This window comes from Podarcis erhardii (assembly GCF_964252035.2).
Source record: "Podarcis erhardii genome assembly, chromosome: 3".
NCBI classification, from domain to species: Eukaryota; Metazoa; Chordata; class Lepidosauria; order Squamata; family Lacertidae; genus Podarcis; species Podarcis erhardii.
Genome location: NC_138507.1, coordinates 79357888 through 79372945, shown reverse-complemented (window position 1 = coordinate 79372945; position 15058 = coordinate 79357888). Strand labels below are relative to the sequence as shown.

General features: G+C 41.6%; 1 long non-coding RNA gene across 1 annotated transcript in view; it reads left to right on the top strand.

Annotated features, from left to right (window-relative positions):
* LOC309338892 overlaps positions 1-15058 on the top strand; it is a 92632-nt gene that overhangs the window by 28095 nt on the left and 49479 nt on the right. Inside the window, exon 4 of the long non-coding RNA XR_014155093.1 lies at positions 13690-13865. This is a non-coding gene — a long non-coding RNA (uncharacterized lncRNA). The remainder of the gene's footprint in view (positions 1-13689; positions 13866-15058) is intronic.

Sequence of the window (15058 nt, the reverse complement as noted above, 5' to 3'; positions counted from 1 at the left end):
AAAGGATTAATTCCTGGAATTGGACAGGGGGTAGGAAAGGAGGGAGAGAGAGAGAGAGAGAGAGAAGTAGGGGGGGAATTAAACCTCAAATTCCATAATAACTTTTCACAAAAGACACTCGCAGCTTTTAATCTTTGAAAAGAAAAATGTTCTGCTTTTTAATAGTGCAAATATTGCCACAACATTTCGATTGTGCAAATACTATATTATTTTATACAGTCTTTTAAAAACTCTCACACAATTCAGCAACACAGTTCAATATATATTTTAATATAAAAAACTGCAACATACAGACACACAAATTCTTTGCAGAAATTGTTAAAGGTTAATGATGCTACAGATTATTCAGTGTACTGGTCTCAATGACCATTCAGAAATAAGCCATTTGTATTCCAAGGGGGTACAAATAATGGTAATCCTCAAAGGGATTAAGTTCATCAATATTCAGCACACACTCATTGTTTCCTCTTTAAACACAGAGCATTTGGTAACACCAACCAACATCAGGAAGATGCAAGTTTCACGTAAGTTATGCCTCACTTCATGTTTGATTTTTTTAAAATTAACTTTTAAAATACTATATGACTTGCTAACTTGAATTGTTTCTACTTTTGGTAGAGCTTTGTGCATATTAATCCTTTGGTGCTTTATGTTCATGGGATTACGATGTTTTAAATTAATTTATGTAAAACAGGAGGGCATGAGACCTGTCATTATAAATGAAACCCAAACTCCATCTGTTCCATCATCCAGGCTCCTGACAACAGCCTATACCAATATTAGGAAGCCCCCAGACAATTAGAGACCTACAGGAAGGAGGAAATTTATAACAGAGTATTTACTGTGAAGTATGTCCCACTGTGTTCAATGCAGCTTAGCATCCACAATGGCTTGGTGGTAACTCTCATTGTTCTTAGTTGGAATACTGCTGAGTAAATGTGCATAAAAGGACTGTACAAAGAATTATATACAGCCCATATCAAGTGCTGTACACAAATATCCTACATTCTTTGTTTAACCATATATATATATATATATATATATATATATATATATATATATATATGGGACGCGGGTGGCGCTGTGGTCTAAAAACCACAGAGCCTAGGGCTTGCTGATCAGAAGGTCGACGGTTCGAATCCCAGCGATAGGGTGAGCTCCCATTGCTCAGTCCCTGCTCCTGCCAACCTAGCAGTTTGAAAGCACATCAAAGTGCAAGTAGATAAATAGATACTGCTCCGGCGGGAAGGTAAACAGCATTTCCATGTACTGCTCTGGTCGCCAGAAGTGGCTTAGTCATACTGGCAACATGACCCGGAAGCTGTCTGTGGAAAAAACGCTGGCTCCCTCGGCCTATAGAGCGAGATAAACACGCAACCCCAGAGTCATCTGTGACTGGACCTAACGGTCAGGGGTACCTTATATATATCCTCCCCTTACTGATCATGAAACAAGGGGGGGCATTTCTGCTGATATGTCCAGATCGGAGCTATCTTTAAGCCCCTCTAAATCTTATCAGGTTTAGCCGATTGAATTAGAATTACACTCTTAAAATAATATAGCTTTATAGCCTAGAAAATTTACCTAGAGCATGTCTGCATAGAACAGAGAAGAGCACCATTCCTCCCACCCTGGCAAGTACTCTGACTAATTTAAATTCAAGTATTTAAAGTTATATATGTTGGTTTAAACTCTGATCATTTTGCCAATTTGTAACTATTATTTTATGTTTTTCATGCTGTATCCCTCTAGGATCATTATTCAATGAAGGTGGGTTAGAAAATTTAAATGGAAATATAACTAGGAAATGAGGTTTCCCTCTTTTCACAACACATATGGTATATGACATAAATGTTTATCTTTGTTACACAGTCCAGTCCTAAGACTTGTTGCATTGGTGCCTAAGTGATCTTCATATGTGCCAGATTTCATCTGTTTTAGTGTTATGGAACAGATGAAGTAAGAACATGCAGTGTTCCCACATGTAAACTCGTAACCTAAATAATATGCAACAAACTTCCTCAAGCTAATTTTTGTCCCTATAGCAAGGATCTTTTTTTACATGAGCTACTATTCAGTATCAATCCAGAAAATGGGATAGTAATAATAATAATAATAATAATAATACAGTGGTCTCTTGGGTTGCGAACATGATCCGTGTGGGATGCACATTCACACCCCGCAGTATCTGCAACCCGCAGCAGCACATCGGCGCATGCGCGGGTTGCAATTCGGCGCTTCTGCGCATGCGTGACTGCCGAAACCCGGAAGTAACCTGTTCCAGTACTTCCGGGTTTTGGTGGTCTGTAACCCGAAAAAACGCAACCTGAAGCACCTGTAACCCGAGGTATGACTGTAATAATAATTTATACCCTGCCCACCAATGGAATATTAAAAACACGATAAAACACCAAACATAAAAACTTCCCTAAACAGGGCTGCCTTCTAAAAGCCAGATAGTTGTTTATTTCCTTGACATCTGATGGGAGGGCGTATATGAATTGGTATATGAATGTCTTCCACTGTCCTGGGAGATGAGATTTCTCCTCCAAGGAGTATCACAATTTGCAAATAGAGTTCCAGAGTGATTATTAACTTTACAAAGATAATGAATTCTGCCACATATATTGTAAGCTCCAAGATGCAACTGACATCTTCATGTCATCATACATGATTTCAACACCACAGACCATACCACTATAAACAGAAACCATAGCACCCGAATGATTTTAGCTGCAGCCCGAGGACTACTTATTTGGAGAAAGTCCTGGTGAAATTGGAGCTATTTCCAAGTAAACATAATCAGGATATACTTGGTTTTGTGTTGAAAGTTTAAAGAGTAATGCTATAGGCACCTCCTCTCAAATGTTGGGGTTTTGTTGTAAATTTTAGTTAAGAACCAAATACTAATTCATTATTAGCAATGACAAATAAATAAATAAATGCTGAATATACATTTGGTGCAGAAACAAGATCACTCCCTGCAGTAGTTGTAATTCTCTAATTTCACTCTTCCTTACAAAATTAAAATAAACCAGCCAAAGTGCAGACAACTCCCTGCTAAAAAACACAGAAACTTACATTTTCCTGTACCTTATAGTTCCTAACCACACAGGTGGAAAGTTGAGTGTAAGTCTCCACATATTTCTCTTCACCACCATTACTTTGGACTGCATTGACGTCTTCACAGCACTTGCAGGAACAGGAAAAGACGTAGGAATCTTGTTCCCTGCACCTGTAGCAGGTGATTAGCATTTCCTGGAAGAAAGCCAAGGTAAGCAGAACAACTTTTTCTCCAGAGCATGGAAAATCATTAGGGAGAGTAACCAAAACAACATCAACATGTCCTTAGGTATTAGAATGCCTGAACTGCCCTGAAACCAGAAGGGGTTCATGCATAAAAAAAATAATATAAAGGGGTGATAGAAATAGAGGATGTCCTTGAAAGGAACCTGTAAACGGGAAAGTTTGAAGAGAACTCAGTTTCCTTTTTCTTTCCTTTATACAAGCTTCATGATAATTACTGATTGGGGAAACAAAAACATGAGGGAAATTCAACCCATTACTTTTTTTATTTTTAAGCGTTTTTGTTTTTTTAAAATTAAAGGGGATAAGACTGAGGTTTCAGCCATCAAGGCAATATCTGGATCAAGCCTAGGCTCTTGCTTCAAAGAGGCACTACAAAGCACTGTTTTGCATTCAGTATTAGTGGTAGTTCATTGTTTTTTTAGAAACGGTTACCTTTTTCTTCTTTTGGTACATTGTTTCATGTTGTATACCACTCTTTTAGTACTTTTAGAATATGAGTAGAATATGAGTAGAATATGAGTTGTTATATTTATTATTACAAGAAATATTACTGGAGAATTGGTAGCTAGAGTCGAACTTTCAATGAGTACCAGTAACCAGTACACTGTTTGAAGAGTATCTGAAGAAGTGTGCATGCACACGAAAGCTCATACCAATAACAAACTTAGTTGGTCTCTAAGGTGCTACTGGAAGGAATCCCCCCCCCCGCCGCCTACGGCAGACCAACACGGCTATCTACCTGTAACTAGAACTGTATGAAAAGCTTACTGAAGAGAACTGCAGAACTGCACTCTTTTGTATGCTATATGGGAAGCAGCAGTACCCAGCTTGGTCCCTGCTAAGTACTTGCAGAATCAAGTTGTTTTTGTTTATCAAATTCCCAATGGCAATTTCACGAGGCTTTTCAATTGCCTTTAGTAATAAAATTCCATTCTGCAAAAAATGTATAGATACAAAATAACTGTAACTGGATGCCCTGGCACTGACTTTGGCAAGATTAAATGTGAGAGATCTACAGTGGTACCTCGCGTTACAGACACTTCAGGTTACATACGCTTCAGGTTACAGACTCCGCTAACCTAGAAATAGTACCTCTGGTTAAGAACTTTGCTTCAGGATGAGAACAGAAATAGTGCTTCGGCGACGCGGCAGCAGCAGGAGGCCCCATTGGCTAAAGTGGAGCTTCAGGTTAAGAACAGTTTCAGGTTAGGAACGGACTTCCGGAATGAAGTAAGAACCTGAGGTACCACTGTATTTTGTGTCTTAAACCCTTACAATAGGCCAGGGTTTATATAGGATCTCTGGTCAGAAAATATAAACTATTCTAAAGGAAATAAAGTGTTATTGCGGACAGGTTTTTTGACTCCTACCTTTGTCCAATAAGAAACATTCCAGTCAGATTAAAAGCCAGTTTCTACGCACGCACACACTTCCAAGCAAGCAAGAGACATTATTTTCATTTAAGGATAAACTGCAGCTAAGCAAAAGCACTTGAAGAAGGCACAGAGCATGGCCTAGAAAAAGTCCCCAGAGGGCCAGATAGAGAGGCATGGAGAGCCACATCCACCCTTGGGCCAGATGTTCCCTGCTCCTAAAATAATGTAATTATTTATCACATTCTCAAAAGCTAAAAGTGGAGACGCAAGAATGTGCTAATTGGAAACTAAATGTGGATCCTTAAAGCAGATAGAAAACAGGTACTGTAATACTACACTAGGAGGCAAGAAAAAGCACTTTTGCCTGTGATCCCCTGCCCAGATGCAAATTGTGTGGAAATTTAGACCTGCTAAATTTCTGTGTGTCAAACTGCTGCAAAAGGCTCAGGAATCAGGGTGTAGCTCTGTGTGTTTCTGTGTGGTGTGGGAATCTCGCAAGTTTACTTCAGTCAGCAGGTGAAGTGTGATTACAGATCACTCACAAAATGTAGTTTCAGGAGCAGATGTCAGTTATTCGCTAGGATATTCACACTGCAAGTCAGAGAGAGGGAGGGAGGGGTGTCTAGAAGAAAAGAGGGGGAGGTTTTGGAGACATGTTTTAGACAAAGGCTGGAAAGATGTGTGACTGGCTCGCACATCAACATAACAACTGGAACCACTCTTAGCTAGAGGGCTTATGGTTATTCCACTTGGGGGAAAGCACCTTCTGTAGGGCACTTCAGAACCAAGGCCCTAGTCAAACTCCACCAACCCATTTCTCTGTGACAATGTAATCAGTGCTTTTTTTCTTTAAAAAAAATGCTTAGGGGTACTCTCATTTTGACTCAAGAAAATCACCATTTTATAGTTCAAATAGGGAAAAATAAATACAGTACCTTGGGTTACATACGCTTCAGGTTACATACGCTTCAGGTTACAGACTCTGCTAACCCAGAAATAGTGCTTCAGGTTAAGAACTTTACTTCAGGATGAGAACAGAAATTGTGCTCCAGTGGCGCGGCAGCAACAGGAGGCCCCATTAGCTTAAGTGGTGCTTCAGGTTAAGTACCATTTCAGGTTAAGAACGGACCTCCGGAATGAATTAAGTACTTAACCTGAGGTACCACTGTACAATAATTCACAGAATGTTTAGGGGTATGTGTACCCCTGTGTCCCTCCAGAAAAAATAACTGCACGTAATATTTTTATGAATAATGCTTTAACTTGCCTGAATGCCTTATTGCTATATAGTTAGGAGCAGGGGAATAGCATCAGGAACAGAGGGTAGTCTTTTGTTTTGTTTTGCTTTGTTTTTCATTTCCAGAGGTCATCTCTTGCCTGTCATGCCCACCTTATGCTTGTTGGGGGCTCAAGAAATCCAATTCCACCCCTATCTTTGCATTTCCCTTCACCACTCCAGCTCAACACCTTAACACCTGATGGCTCAATGACATGCAACCATAGACATCCTTTCCAGATTCCTGGAGCTCGTCGCATGCATGGCTTCCAAGACAGAAAGTGCAGCAAAATCATGGGAAACTTCACTGTCCTCTTTGGCAGGGCTTTAGATAAACCTAGCCAACCTTTATCTGAGAGCCACCAAGAGCCTCGGCTGATACACAGGCTCCTTTCATAACCACACTAGCCAATAAATGTGTGCTATGACATGCTTCGTTCTGTTTCTCCACTTCTAGCAATCAACAAATTGGAGCTGAGCCCGAAGATGCCATCAATTTGTTTAATTTAGTAGGTGAGTCCAGCCCTGAGAGGGCTCTGGCGTTTGTAAGAGATTCATAAAGAATTGCCCCAGGTGTGGCAGTTCTCATCATAGTGTTACAGTGCTGGGAAAAGCTGCACCTGGTGGAATTTCCCTCAGAAGAAACCACCACTTAAAGGAAGAGGACTGGCAATGTTTAAACCATTGGTCTTCTGACTACCAGAATTCCCTTGCTTGTAGGGTTGCCGCCTTTCTTCTGACCCCATTGCTCTGCCCTTTTATCAACAGAAAAAGACATGGAGAAATGAAAATGGGGATGCTCTATTCCTTGCTGCGCTCCTCCTTTGTGAAAACCACTTACATTTTCACTTTGACAATTTGGGCCCACAGAACAAGTGAAAAGATAAATCTGTGCCCAGATTTATCAGCTTTGGGGTCATTTCCGCAGTCTCAAATGCATCTCAACGCTGAATGTGAATAGAACTGTTGTGAGGAATAGACTAGCATCTTTGTTACTCTGTGCTGCACTTCACCATCCACAAAGCATATGAGGCCATCAAGATGCTAAGTGTGTGGCAGAGGATGTTTTTATCTCCTCATATGGAAGAATGACATGGCCATAAGTTTTAAACTAGGGTTTTAACCATTATCAGCCATTACTAGAGCAGTGAACTCACAACTCAGAAATGGCAATTAGCTTCCTGGGCCTACATACATTAATTCCCTCTCAGTACAGTGGGCATAAATTAAGACTTGTTGCTCTTTCCAGCAGTGTCCTGTTCTGTTCAGCTAAATGTCTTCGCACTCTTAGGTCTATATCAGGGCAGAAAATGCTCTTCAGTCTGAGGGCCTTATTCCCTGTTGGCCAATCATCACAGGACTTCATGCTAGACTGGGTGGGCATAGTTAAAGCAGAAGTGTGTGTGTGTCCCAAGTTGGCCACCTCGCACTCTCTTGCATGCATGCGGACACCTCCCACAGACACAGACCACAAATACATGCATACCACAAACACAAATAAACCTTTTTGAGGATAGTGAGTGCTTTTAAAGACTTCAGGGTGGATGGAAGTCCAGGAGCAGAGTCTTAACTCTAGCTCATAATACAAAGTTCTAATATTTAACTCTTCAAGGCAGGAGTGCCAACTTGAAGAAAATAACTTGAAGAAAAGCCACAATCCACAGAATTAATCACAAGACAAGCTGCGCTCACACCATTTAAAAATGGCAATGCCCAGAAACTTGGGGGGGGGGGGCCTCAAATATTTCATGGGAGCTTCTATGTTTCTATGAGTTGGCTTCTATGCTTCAAGGATCATGGTTTGGTTTTTTTTTTCAGGTTCACTGAAATAATTATAGGGGATTGTGCCCATGAAAAATCTACCCCAAGTCAAGGAAAGTCCTGAATGAGCAAGCTTTTAGAGACTCTTCCAGATGAGGCTTGTGTTGTGCACTTACTCAGTCTTAGTCACTGAATTTTTCAGAGGATCTTATTTTTAAATTGCTCCTGTTCTCAAAAAAGCCATCATTTTTTAAAAGTCTTTTTTAAAGTCTTTGTCTGTCATGTACCTCGTACCTACGGGACCGCCTCTCCTGGTATGCCCCATGGAGAGCCTCAAGGTCCATAAATAACAATACCCTAGTGGTCTCAGGCCCTAAGGAAGTTAGATTGGCTTCAACCAGAGCCAGGGCCTTTTCTTCTTTTTTTTTTTTAATAATTTTTATTCATTTTTCAAACACATAATAAAAACAAACAAAACACAAGACAAAAACATACAAAACATTTAAACATGTATAATTTCATAATCTTATTTTCATACACCTTCTTTCCTCCGACTTCCCCATACCTCCCTTTCGCTGCATCCTTATTTTGAGATTCTTTAGCAACCCTTTAGTCAGTTTGTCTATTAGTTCCCTTTCATTACGTTTCCATAAACTTATTAGTTACAGCTGTAACAGAGCCAGGGCCTTTTCAACTCTGGCTCCGGCCTGGTGGAACGCTCTGCCTCACGAGACCAGGGCCCTGCAGGATCTGATTTCTTTCCGCAGGGCCTGTAAGACAGAGTTGTTCGGCCTGGTCTTTGGCTTGGAGCCAATTTGATTCCCTCCCTCTCTTTCTTTTTTCCTTTCCTTCTCCTCCTGCGATGAGGCTACATTTTAATATTTTAATGTTCCATTATTTTAATGTTGTATTTTATTTTTGTTTTTAACTTGTAATCATTCATCTTGTTTTTATTTTGCTTGTAAGCCGCTCTGAGCCCGGCCTTGGCTGGGGAGGGCGGGGTATAAATAAAAAATGATGATGATGATGATGATGATGATGTCACAAATTAGAAAGTCAATTAAAAAACAGCAGCCACCCAAGGGGGTACTTGCAAAGTGCGGTTTACAGGGGTTGCGGGTGCTTCACCCATTTGGCCTGCCCTAGCTACAGGGCTGCCAACACTGGAACTTAGAAAGCCACCAGCTTTGTTACATCCCTAGTGGGAATATAAAGCAACTACATCACCACCCTCTTTTTTTGTTTTGTTCCCTGTGTTTATATTTGTTCCTTTTATCACTCTTATTCATAATTATAATTTGTCATGGCCAGTGGGAGATGTAAGACTTGAAAAGCTCTGTGCATAATTTGCATGGTGTTTACATCATGTCACAAGGTTATAATGATCTCTTAGAGCACTTTTGGTTTTTAACATGCCACAGCCCAGTGTACATTAGGAAATTAAATGTGGAACATTTCCATTTTGCGAAGTATTGATTTATGCACCATTTTGAAAGTAGGCTTTTAGCACTGTTGTCTTCTGTTGTAGCCAAATCCATCAGATTATGACTTTGCAAAAAAAAAAAAAAAGGGAAAAAAGGAAAAAACGTATTAAATGGACATTAATTGGGGGGCTGGTAAAAGTTGTCTGAAGTGATTCAGAAACTAGGTGATTGACTGTGAAATGTGCTTGTGTCATACGAAGCCACCACAGTGCCGAGTGTGACACAGATCACTATGTGATGGCGAGCACTACTGATCTGCCTCAGAGACAGTGTCGAAGCAAAGTGGAACTACGTCAGAGGCATCTGACAACACAGTTATGTCCACTTGGGGCAAAAGACAGATCCCTGACTGCTTTGAGGCTGGCATTAAGGACACAGAGCTTGTTATTGCTGCGAAACACAAGGCTCTTGTGAACTACAAGTATGTGCTCTGCGAGAAGACACTTGCTGCACTGCGAAAGGCAAGGAGTGATGCCCAGTGGATTGCCAGGCACTGTGCCAAAGCTGTGCTAAAGCTGTGTCAGAACATTCAACTTGCTGCTGACAGCGGCAACATTTGGAAAATGCACAAAGGCATGAAGACAGTCTTTGCCCCAACAGTGGAGAAAACTGAAAACCTTGCCTGGAGAGAGAGATCATCACAGACCAAAGAAAGCAGATGAAGCAAAGGGCAGAGCACTATCAAGAATTATACTCACAGGAAAACATGGTCTCTGGCACAGCAATTGACAACATTCAAACTCTGCCGGTATTGGAACAATCTCTCCCTCCCTTGACGAGCTGAAGAACACCATTAGCTCTCTCACACATGGTAAACTCCCAGGACAGGATGGAATCCTAACAAAAGTGCTGAAAGCTGGTCTCAATTCCTCCCTAATGACACACCTCCATGGCCTTCTCTTGCAGTGTTAGGAATAAGGATCCGTGTCACATGACACGCACAACCCAAGCATTGTGACCCTCTGTAAGAACAAAGGTGACTACCATGATTGTAACAATTACTGTGGGAACACTGTGTGGGAAATCATGTCCTCCCTAAAAGAGGGCACGTGTTGCAGCGAGACCTGGAGAATGACCTCCTGTGTTGTGGGTGGGTTGTATTGATTAGCCACAACACCCGATTGGTAGGTCCCTTGATGTTGGGTTCAGTCTGGCCAATGGGGTGCAGTCTAAATGGATCGAGGGACCTATATATACCTATGCATGTGACCCAGACCTTCCTCTTTCGGCTCGTGCATTGGAACACCTGCCCACCTCTCCCTACTTTTAGGCCATTTTGCGCTTGACCTTGCTATGCCGTCGTGTGTCATCTGTCGTTGGGACAGGGGCACGGCAGGAATTTTCCCCACTTGGCTGATTGGCTGTTGCTATTTGGGTTTCGCCTGCCACGCAGCAAATTGTCACAACTTGTAAGTTTGTGGATAGGCTCTGGTTCATGTGATAGGGATGGGAGAACACTCTCACCATCCTTATGTGTAGGGCATTCCGTTAAAGGAATCCAGGGACTCAGCTGGTTTGGTCAACCCCTGAGAGGGGGTTGTGCCCATGCCTGAGTCCAGGGGGGCATTCGGGTGGTGAACATAGTCTGTTCCGGCTTTTCACCTACCCAGGTGTTCACCCTTGGCTGACCTATGATAGAGCTCTGGGGCAGTGCTGCCTGCCAGGGTGCAGGGAGCTAGTCGAACCAGAGCCTATGCAACCACTCACCTTCTGTAATCAATAAAGTTGTGGCCTAAATTCTGCCAAAAACCAAAACTAAAATTTGAGTCAAGTGTGACTTTATTTAGGGGGGAGGTCTCTGGGTCTGAACACGCAAGCCTTTGCCCATGTAGTTCTCAAAAGATTAGTTACTCATGGACAGGGTCTTTCCTGAATCAAAATGCGGCTTTAGAGCTCAGAGGCTAATAGTCAACGTGTTTTTTTCCCAACTGCAGGAGAAATGCCAATACCGGTGATACTCCTTGTACATCACCTTCATAGACCTTTGACCTTGTCAGCCAAAAGGGACTCTTCACACTGCTTAACAAGATAGGATTCCCATCTAAGCTCCACAAGATGACTGTGTCCTTCCATGAGAACAGGAACGGCACCATCCAGTATGATGGTTCATCCTCGGACACCTTCCATATAAAGAGCAGTGTGAAACAGGGCTGTGTTCTTGCTCCAACTCTTTTTGGCACATTCTTCTCCCTGTTGCTCTATGGTACTATGGTGAAAAGAGGTTCAAAGACTCTCTCAAGGCAAATCTTAAAAATGCAGCATAAACACCAACAACTGGGAAACACTGGTGCTCCAATTAGAGAACAGGCTTTACCAGAGGTGTCATGGACTTTGAAGACGCTCAAACTCAGGATGCAAGGGAGAAACGCGCTAAGAAGAAGGCATGCTTGGCAAATCCACACCGTGATCAATTCCCATGTGGAAACAAATGTCCCCACTGTGGAAGGACGTGTGGATCCAGAATTGGCCTCCACAGTCACTTACAGACTCACTTTTAAAACCGTGTTTATGGAAGACAATCTTACTTGGTTACGAGTGATCGCCAAAGAAGACGATGGTGAGCCATGGGGAAATGTTCTATCCAAGATGTGTTTCACAGTAGCACCAGATATGACTGTTACTAGGAAGTGGACCTTCTTACTGGGGCCAGAGGGAACCAGATGGCTGGGTCTGAAAGGGTTAGAAGATTGGTGTGTTACATCTGTACTGGCCTCTAGAGAGAACTATACCATCTGTGCAGAAGAGTACAGTATGCAAACAGAGCCACGGTACACTAACCAATGTGCCTTTGAGAATTCATGCCTCATCCAGGCAATATTCTGGTATCTAAAAGGATGGCAATCATCCTCTCTACATGGATAATTTTTTTCCTCCCCAATATGCCAACTCTTCATTTTATGGCAAACAAGAATCTACCTTTGATAGCTGGGTGCCTTTTTTTAATCTGAGAATTTCTGATTGTTAAAATGGTTGCAATAGTTAATGTCTTCTTTCTCTAGTTTGTTTTCTAAATCATGGCTTACTTAAATTGCAGCATGTTAGGTATACGTATTATGAACCATGTCCATATTATCTATATTTCATGTAGAGCACCATATTAACTCCACTTAGAAACACCAATTTTTACATAGCTTGGTTTGTTCTTAGGAATCATTAACAATATAAATCAGCTTTCTTCATATGATGAAGAAACAAACCAGCAAGAGAAATAGGTAACTGTCTTTTTAAGTATTTTAGCAGTTTCTCTTAACTTTGCATGCAGGTGTGCTCGCTACAGCAGGTGAAGGGGCTATAGCAGTGAAAAATGGCTGCTGATACACCAGGGCTGTGGCTGGGATTTGCCACGACTATCTGGCATTTAGTACGCAATTGCTCGGCTGCTTCACTCACGTTTTCCAGGGCATCCACACAATGCTGTGGTCCAGTCATTGTCAATTTGTATTTTATTCCATATTTTCTCAGACTTCAGAAACTCCAACATTTTCAGAAGAATGGATGAGTACCGCAATCTCCAAAGACAGTGGAGGCTTAACAATTGGAGCAAACTGGGGTATTCCCTTACCTAGGGGAATTGCAAGCAAATAATAGGAAAAAACTCTCTAAATTCACAACACTTTCAATGGCACAATTATTCCAGTCTCCCATGCATTCATTAACCTTCCATTTGAATTTAGATACAATTCTGTCAATCTTCTGTCCTACGGCCAGCCACCTCTCGACATTGCTCGACCAATCCCAAACTGTTTGCTATGGCCAGGAGGTCATATTAGCATTTCACTAGTGTTAGTCCTTGCAGTTTAACAGCTTCTCATCCCTTCCTGTTGTCATGAGGGCAATCCAGCCAATCAAGACACAGGAATCAGCATACAGCCATAGTTTTAGCATACAGTCATAGTACAAGGTTTGTAGCTCTGTTGCAAGGTAGGTTCGTCTATTTTGGGTTGTTGTTTGGAGCGGGGAAAGTTCTGTTGATAACGATGGCAAGGAAATGTGAACAGGTGACTGAGCCTATTCTCTTGTCTCTTAACCGTGTGTTTGACATGGTTTCTCTTCTTTTAGAAATAAGCTTCAATGGGAAAGCGAATAAAGGTAATCACTATCCGCAGCTACCTCCGCCTAGTGGCTGAATAAAAGCATATGTCGTGTCAGCATCTGATGTTGATTTTCTATCCTTGCAAATGACGGTGTGCTTTTATTCCAAGGAAATGTGCACTGGAATATCTCTGATGTTCCTGTGCTGCCATCTAGTGTCCATAGCCCGCTAATCTAAAAGCATGAGTACCAAATACACTCTTCAAATAAGAATACGTGCGGACCAGCTTGTAGCAGCTAGCTTTTGTCAGTAAAGTCTAACATACGTGGCTTTTCTTCCCCACTTGCCATCTAGGTCCCCAGTCAGAAAACATTGTTGCATTGCTTGTATATGTTCACATACTTGATTACTTCAAATGCTGACATTGCCTTGGCTCCCCCCCCCCCTCAGATTTGGAACTCAGACTGTTACCACGATGGATACTATTGATAAAGTCAGTGCAGTGTCCCAACCCGGGTCTACAGGGTAAAGATTTCTCTCAAATCCATGCTGACTTGCAATACCAAGAAGAAGTAGAAGAAGTAGTTGTCATAAGGGTCAGCTGAAGAACAACTTAGCTCCTGGTGGTAAGCTCATTTTGTGTTTAATTATTGTATTACATTTATTAATAATAATGAAAAATATAGATTTTGTCTACGTTGTTTCTAGTATAGTGTCCTTTTTATGTTTGGGTACACTCACACCATGACAGGTATGTTTCAGAGGTGGGATTATCATTATTTCTGACAGAAAATCATTTCTTCCTGTCACTGTATTCTGTTTTGGAAAAGCTTTGACTTGCTGCTGCTTACATAGCTAGGGACATGGGTGGCGCTGTGGGTTAAACGACAGAGCCTAGGGTTTGCTGATCAGAAGGTCGGCGGTTCGAATCTCTGCGATGGGGTGAGCTCGTGTTGCTCAGTTCCTGCTCCTGCCAACGTAGCAGTTCGAAAGGACATCAAAGTACAAGTAGATAAATAGATACCGCTCCAGTGGGAAGGTAAATGGCGTTTCCGTATGTTGCTCTGGTTTGCTAGAAGCGGCTTAGTCATGCTGGCCACATGTCCCCCAAAAGCTTTACGCCGGCTCCCTCGGCCAATAAAGCGAGATGAGTGCCGCAACCCCAGAGTCATCTGTGACTGGACCTAATGGTCAGGGGTCGCTGTACCTTTTACATAGCTAGCACTTCTGGTTGTTATGTAGGAAAGCTTTTTTACTGGTTCAAAATATTTCTTTCTTTCTTGTTTGGTGGGAAGGGAGTGAAGGGAGGGCACTGATGGAATTTCCCCTTCTTATAATTGGGATATTTAGTCCCATTTACCTGGGGATAAGCCCCATTGAAAATTATGGGGCTTCTTTATAGGACTGTGTTGTTGTTGTTTTTTGTTTTTTTAAAGCGTTTATTAATTTTCCAATAAAAACATCCAATTAACATATCAAATCAAATCCAATAAAAATAAAAAACTAAAATAAAAAAGGTCCAATTGTCTTCCAAATTGTAATAATTTTATTTTGACTTCCCATGGTCTGAATTTCGAAGCGCATTCAACATCATAGTCCTGCCTCTCATCATCCTCAATGTTATTCATAATTCCATGTCCAATTTTTCCCTTCCACATTTTGACTCTGGTTCTACGATTCTCATTCATGTCAGAAAACAGATACTTTTTTTTTTCTATGGAGTGCAGATTTGTCCGTATATTGTACTCCTTCAGCTGTTTTTTCATCGCACCGCTTCATTTAATTGCATCCAATTTCAAAGTTCTGTCCAGCTCTTTGA